The following is an 8,128-nucleotide window of genomic DNA, read 5'->3' as shown; positions in this document are numbered from 1 at the left end:
TTTGACGGCGCTTCACTCTTTGTTGCCCAGGCTGGAATGCAGTGGCCCAATCTCAGCTCACTGCAACCTCTGCCCTGCCAGGTTCAAGCGATTCTCCTGTCTCAGCCTCCCGAGTGGCTGGGATTACAGTTACCTGCCACCATTTCCTAAGGCCACATAGCTAGGAATGGAATCTAGGTCTCCTGATTCCTGGTCTAGCCAAACACGCCCAGCCAATTTTTGTATTTTTAGTAGAGACAAGGTTTCATCATGTAGGCCAGGCTGGTCTTGAACTCCTGACCTCAGGTGATCCACCCGTCTCGGCCTCCCGAAATGCTGGGATTACAGGCATGAGCCACCACATCCCGCCGAAGGAGCTTTTAAATATTAATAAAATTAGTTCTTTGTGATTTGACCCACAGCTTTTCCCCTCAAGTTATCTTCGACTGTTTATATTTGCCCTTTTATGACTATGTAATCTTAATCCTTTCTAAGTCCCACAGAGAAGCCATTTCCAAACCATTCTGGTTCAGCCTGACTTCTCTCTCCCTCCTTGAAATTGTACCCTCATTGGGAGCTCAGGGTTACCTGTCTTCACGTGTTTATCTCCTATCTCTAAGCAGATGTCAGACTTCTGAAAGGCAGACACATCTTTACATCTAACTATTCAACACATAAACTCTCAGTAATCTTTGTTGATGACAATAATTGTAGCAGCTCTGGCTATGTTCATATCAAGCCGTTGCCACATGTATCCTCATAACAGTGTGTCTCCTTGATTTGTCTTTGGTTTCGTCATGTTGCCGGAATTTTTGCCAAGAGCAGTTTTATGGATTCAGCAGAAACTAATGAAGAAAATGAGTTGTCTTGCATTTGAAAAGATGTGTCTAGGTTACATCTTACGTCAGCTGTCACACACTATCCCAAGTTCAATGTTGGCTGCTGGCACTGTGCTCTTTTAATGTTGCTAAGTAAGACATTTTTCTTCTCACACAGTCCCAGAACTGTCAACAATGAGATAATTTTGGGGGAACAGGAGAATGACCTTGCTATTCTGGGAGGAGAGAACATGATAGAAAAAATACCAGTGACTGCAATTTACAACCTGTTGGAAAATCACAGTCCTCTAACATTCACCAGTCTTTTAATCTGACAAGGAGGGGACGTTTTATGTGCTCACAGAAACAAGAGAACACAAAGTAAAATTAAACAGTTACACGAGAGGAAACATATCTCTGCCTTGTCAACTAAAATATACTATCTGCTATGTTCGGGACGTGGTAAAGATGTGCTGTATAGTAGACCAGGAGAGCTTTATGAACGTATGTATATGTAGATTCAGTTTAAACTTCTTGTAATGTTACGGGCAAAAGATTTGTGGTACTGTTAAGTGAAGAAACTTACATAGCAGTTAAAGTTCTGCCAAAAAAAAAAAAAAAAAAGTCCGTAGACTATTTTAAATGTTAAAATAAAAACTTTTAAATGTCTATGGTAGTCATAGGAAAGATACACCACATTTTAAGAGATTAACTTGGGGTAGTTGTTTTTCAAATTTTCTCCAACATACATGTATAACTTTTGTACATCATCCGTTTTAGTACCAGAGCAATACTTGAAATACACTACCATCTCATCCAAAATAGCCATCAGATGATTTGGCCATGATGACACACACACTCAAAAATCCACTCTGCTCCCCCTCGTATCAGTGAACAGACATATTTTAATGATTAAATACCCAAATGTTAACTAAGAAATACATGTATAATCCTCTCTTTGAGTTCGCTCAAAGGCTGAGGAAGAAGAGAGAAATATCTTAAAGAGATTTTTAAAATTCAGCACTATCCTAATGATCACATGGGATTCCTTTTTGGACCCTTTCTTTGAGGACAGTTTACCAGAAAGACCTCATGATTTGGTCCCATCTCTGTTAAAATTATCTTATAATGGATCTACAGGGCTGCTCACGGGTGTAGTACCTCACGCAGAATGGATCTTACCTTCCTTCCTTCCTTTTGTTGCTGTGTTAGAAAGGGATCCATTATAGCCATAAGTTAGTGCTTTCGAGGCTTGCTTACGTAGGATATGCTTATTCCTGGGTTTTTGTTTGTTTGTTTGTTTTTGTATGTGTATGCAATCAACTCAGGTGGGAACGATTTGTGCTTACTCATGATTAAAGATAAATGGAAGGATTCTGTTAGAAGTAGTAAATGTAATGGTTAAGAGTTTGGACTCTGGAGTTAGAGGTTATCCTGGCTCAGCCACTGAAAAATGAGGAACAAACTGTATAGACCTCAAGAACATACATGAGGTAGTCCATGTAAAGCACCTAGCCCAGCATTTGGCTGGTATGAAGCCATCAGTAAGTGATGATTTTTAATTAAAGACGTAGCTTTGGCTTTTTATTTTGTTTATTTTGGTCTGTAACAGCGATGTGAAGATCATCTTCCAAGGAAACAGAGTATTGTAGCCCAGGGTGGTTAATATACACATCATTGTGCCATCCTGCATTCACAACTTCGGTTATTCTGTCTTGCAGACTTTCAAATGGTTTCTAATGTATTTATACATCTTACTATTATTAAGGTCTTGCGAATCTGGAAGTTTTAAAAAGTCCTGCCCCTAGGCTGGGCATGATGGCTCACACCTGTAATCCCAGCACTTTGGGAGGCCGAGGCAGGTGGGTTGGGTCACGAGGTCAGGAGTTTAAGACCAGCCTGGCCAACATAGTGAAACCCCATCTCTACTAAAAATACAAAAAATTAGCTGGGCGTGATGGCGGGCGCCTGTAGTCCCAGCTACTCTGGAGGCTGAGGCAGGAGAATCGCTTAAACCCAGGAGGCGGAGGTTGCAGTGAGCCGAGATTGCACCACTGCACTCCAGCCTGGGAGACAGAGAGAGAGACTCCGTTTCAAAAAACAAACAAACACAAACTCAAATAGCAAAACTGACTTTATATTTTCATGTTATAGTCACCTTAGACAAAGTTCAAAAAATTTAAGTACATTTTCATTTTCAATCAGTATATTTCATCACTTCTTTAGAAGTGGTTGATGGTCTATAAGATGCAAAAACAATGTTTGTTTTTTCCATAGAATTTAGTAAAACAAAATCACACTGTTTTTCCATTTAATTGTATGGCTTTACTTACTAAATTGACTCTGAAAAATGTATTGTCTCTATTTTTTATGTGTGAATTCATAAAGTTGGCAGTTCTGAGATTAACTTGTCTATTTCTGAACTTTAAATGAATACTCCTGACCAACATCTGACATTGGTATGCATTGAGATATATGATTGAAAAGATATTTCTGAAAGAGATTTGTAGCTTAAAATCTAGTAACAAAGATTTGTTAAATCAATTATGGCACATACCTATGAGTACAGTGAAACTATAAAAAATCATGTTTTAGGGGAAAAAATGGTGTAAGAAAACATTTCATGTTTTCGAATTGTGTGACCATAAAATGAATATATTTCATATCATAATACAACAGAATAGGAGTATATAAAGTAAAAGCTCCCCCATCCATTAAAATATTAATAGTGGTTATCGATTCTGATGATCTGTCTTCGTGCTTCTGGGTATTTAATTATTATTATTTTTTAGACAGAGTCTCGCTCTGTCGCCACGCTGGAGTGCAGTGGCACGATCTCGGCTCACTGCAACCTCCGCCTCCCAGGTTCAAACGATTCTCCTGATTCAGCCTCCAGAGTAGCTGGGATTACAGGCGCGTGCCACTACGCCCAGCTAATTTTTTTTGTATTTTTAGTACAGACGGGGTTTCACCGTGTTGGCCAGGATAGTCTCAATCTTTTGAGCTCGTGATCCACCCGCCTTGGCCTCCCAAAGTGCTGGGATTACAGGCATGAGCCACCGCGCCCGTCTTTAATTCTTTTCTTAAATGAACAATACTACTTTTATTAACAGAAAAATAATTAAAGAAATCTTTGTTTTGTATAATAACTATGACATAATTCATTAAAATTCTCCATTACCAGTGACAGTTTCTACATGTAGACCCACAGGAAAAGAAGTGATTTAAGCTATAACCACTAACACTTTTCATGTAGAAGCTAGATTATTATTTGCAAATAGAATCTTTAGCTTTGAAGTTGGAAAAGGAAATCTGATGCCCTCTTGTGGCCAATAATTTTTATAGGCAATTTATTCCTTTTCATCTGGCCTAATATATGGTCTCAATTTATAGTTCCCTCATCATTAGTGTGCCATTATCACATTTTTAATGTTTTTAGCCATTTGTATTTCTTTATTGATTTGATCCCACTAAGTGATTTACTTTAATTATATACAGACCCTTTTTGTATATAGTGACATTTTCTTGTACACATTTTATGAAAATTTAAAACTTTTTCCCCATTCCAAATGGCCTGTCTTCCAGTTGTGGGAACATTTTCCAAAGCTAAAGTTTGTATATCTGTATATATCCTTCCATATTTTCTCTCAATTATTTTATTTATTTTTATTTTTGGCAGAGATGGGGTCTCACTTTATTGCCTAAGTTGGTCTCAAACTTCTGGCCTCAAGCAATTCTCGTACCTCGGCCTCCCAAAGTGCTCAGATTACAGGTGTGAGTCAGCCTCCTCTCAGTACTTCTATAGTTTCATAACTTATGTGATTTCTTTAATATATTTGGAATCTATTTTTATGGTTTGAAGTAGGGATTTAATTTTTAAAAGTGGGTAGCCAAATACCTATTAACTTTTGATTAGTGAATTCTTCATCTTTAATTTGAAAAGCCCCATTCACCAAACTTCTGCATATAAATGTTTCTGGTTCTGGATCTGTCATTCTGTTTCACTGGTGAATTAGTTTATTCCTATGTTATACTTCAGAGTATATATTAATAACGTAAAAGGAAAAATACTCTGTGCTCATTGTTTTATTTAAAACAACTCTTGGTAATTCTTGACATTTATTCTTCCATGTAAACTTAAACTCAGGCTTTCTAGTTACATAAAATTTTGCTGGGATTTTACAATTATGATTTATATTGACTTTATATATTAATTTGTAGAAAAGTAAAGCTTTTATAAGATCAAGTCCATTTAAAAATCATATATTCCTCTATTTATTTTTGTATTTAACCATATTTTAACAATTTTCTTCTCTATAGGACTCACTCCTTTTGTTGTTGTTAAAGTTTATTTCCAGGTATTTAATAAATTTTCTTTCTTTTTTCTTTTTTGCACCCTTCTCCTCCCTAATACTTTTTCTTAATAATGGAGTTTTCTCCCACAAAGTACTATATTTAACATTTTTCTCATGAATATTATCACATTACATATAATGGGAACACTGGAGGAAACTATGTACTATCACTACCCCATTATAAGTATTTACTATTTCAGAATATTTCCTTGTAGACACAGTATGATTACAAACATAAAACTGTAGCCACATTGCAATTGTTTAATTCAGAAATAGATTGTTCACGAAACATACAATTTGATTATCACTGATGTCAGCATTTGCATCTGCTAAAAGTAAATCCAATGAAGTTGTCTTAAACTCCTTTGAGAAAGTGTTTGTCTTTTTACCCTCCAGTTACAAAGTAATAATGCTTAATGTAAAAATTTAAAGGTCAAAATGTTCAAAGTATAAAAATAATATTCTCTGTATTTGTCCCTTTCCCCGCCTCTGAGAACACTACCATTAACAATTTGTTTTTTGCCCCCAGACAATACTAGCACCATTCTAGGCATACCATTTTTTTTCATTCTACTCTTTTTTATGGCTACATGGTATTTTTCCACAGCATTTCCTTGAACAGATGTTCAGATTCTATTAAACTGTTCATCTATTGGTGGCTACTTGGGCTTTTGTTATTTTTGCCACCCAAAACTATTTTGCAGGTGAACACTATTACGTAGGTAATGGTCCTCTTGTTTGAGTACTTCTGTAGATAAATTTCTAGAAATACAATTGCTTGATCAAAGGATATACACTTCAAGGTGTAACTGCCCTCCTCTTTAAACCTCTACGAACACTGTAAGAGACTGCTTCCCCCACACCCTCACCAATATTGGGCGTTATTAATTTTGATTGCCGAAATAAATGTTTTAATTTGTATTTAATTAGTTTTCATATATTTATTGGTCATAACATTAATATTATACACAGAAATGATCCATTAAACCTCTAGTCTAGATAGAAATGTTTCTCCCATATTCCCTATAGATTTATATTTTATAAATTTTGTATATTTATATGTATATACATAAATAAAAGTTTTTTAGCCATGGCATTGCTGTCTAAAGCATAATTAGTATTTCTAAGTCCTATGAAATTTAAGCACAAAGTCTCCCGTATTATGTTTGTTTCTTAACTTTTATGGAAGTCATATTTGTAGCTAGGTATTTCTTTTTTGATAGGAGAAACCAATTCAGTACCTTTATTTGTGCTGATTGTTTTACAGAATAAACATCAAACTACCCTAATTGCAGTGATGTATCTGCTGCAAGTCTTAATGGTCAATTTGTTTTTGATAAGGGTTAAACATGCTTCCACTTTTGTCCTTACGTTATCCTTAAAAGTATGTGAAAGAACAAAGGAACATAGAAGATGGCCTAATGCTATTAAATTTAGAAGTGGGTGATGGTCTCTGCAATGAATAAAGTGTACATATTTTGAAGAGGAATTGCATGAGCCTTCCCTTGTGCTCATGAGTGCTTGTGTGACAGCTTCGCAGTATGATGACTCAATGCCATAAAGTGCCATAAGCAATACAGGGATATTGTGTTTCCGTAAGAGCCTCACAATGTTATTGCTTCACCCACTGGAATACAGATTCCAGAGTATATGAAGAAATTTGACACAAAGTTTACTAATGTTGTACACTCTGTTAAACTGCCACATAATTAATAAGAAAAAAAGTTAAAGACTGTGACAGACTTGGGAATTACTACTCATTATGTGTATCTTTCCATTTAACAAGTCATTGTACAGTTTGCTTTGTCATCTCAGTCTTCAGTTTACTGGGTTGTACCGTTTATTGCAATTTAATTTCTATTTCCAGCAAATAAAATTACTGTCAGATGATCAGCCAGCTCCCTCTTCAGATATATCTGAGTAGTTTGTAACAAGAAACTTGGCCAAAGATTTATTAGTGGTTAATCAATAGATACTTTAATGTCTTATATTCTCATTCATTTACCTTTGCATTGGTTCCTTTGAAAAAAAATCTTGGTCTGATAATGAACCTTCTTATAAGTTTCAAGATTTGGTAGATTTTATAGGTAACAAAATGAATATGATGGCAAGGCACCATGGCATGGGCCTTAAAAAAAGCCCAGCTGGGTTTTAAGTCAGAGCTTCATTACTTAGTTTTCTGTGATCTTGGGCATTTTTAACTTCTCTGGAATCCTTTTCTAAACTGGGATGATAATGGTACCTACACCCTGAGGCTGTGATAATTAAGTAAGTTGTTGCCATGTAAGAAAAATTTTAAATGGACAGAATGGCTACTTACACAATAAACTGTACATGGTAGGTGTTTGTATTTTTCCCTCTTCCTAATCATAAAATAAGAAATTAACACATACCTCTGTTAGCTGAGAAGTCAACATAAATGTCTTAGCTTGGAACCATAAAAGTTTACTAAAAAGTTAAATACTTTGAGATAAATATTATACTAATAAACCAGAAATAAGCACTTCTTTTAGTATTAATGTGATAGAACTTACCAAAAAGACTTTTTTTCAAATATCCAAGTTTAACATATAAAAATTAGAGCTTTGCAGTTATGCCTACAAATATAAAATAAAATGGAGAATTTAAACAAATTATAGTGTTCAGTGACAAACCACTCCTGCTTGAAATAGCCCAATAAGGCTTTCAAGCTGAAATTATGTAGCCATGTTTTAAGAGCCATCCTTGGAATTGTCTAAGGGAGACAAACTTAAAGAGACCAAGTGCCTAGTCTTAATTACTACTAAAAAAGGGTTTGGCAAACCTTTGTACCCCATGTTTGCTAGAATTTAAGACCCAGTTCCTGAGTAACAGTTTTATTTCATTAGGAATAGGTTGGAAAAGCCTATTTATCAGAGCTTTCTTTTGCTCTAAATAAGTTTCAGAGCAAGGTGGAGGATAGGTAGTCGAAACATTGGCAGAATCTTCTACAAGTAA

General features: G+C 35.5%; 1 protein-coding gene across 1 annotated transcript in view; it reads left to right on the top strand.

Annotated features, from left to right (window-relative positions):
* CXADR (coxsackie virus and adenovirus receptor) overlaps nucleotides 1-8,128 on the top strand; it is a 79,745-nt gene that overhangs the window by 69,744 nt on the left and 1,873 nt on the right. The window lies entirely within an intron of this gene.

The sequence above is a fragment of the Colobus angolensis genome, unplaced genomic scaffold (assembly GCF_000951035.1).
Source record: "Colobus angolensis palliatus isolate OR3802 unplaced genomic scaffold, Cang.pa_1.0 Scaffold69, whole genome shotgun sequence".
Lineage (NCBI taxonomy): Eukaryota > Metazoa > Chordata > Mammalia > Primates > Cercopithecidae > Colobus > Colobus angolensis.
The sequence above is the reverse complement of the archived record's forward strand: the minus strand, read 5'-3'. Positions and strand labels throughout refer to the sequence as shown.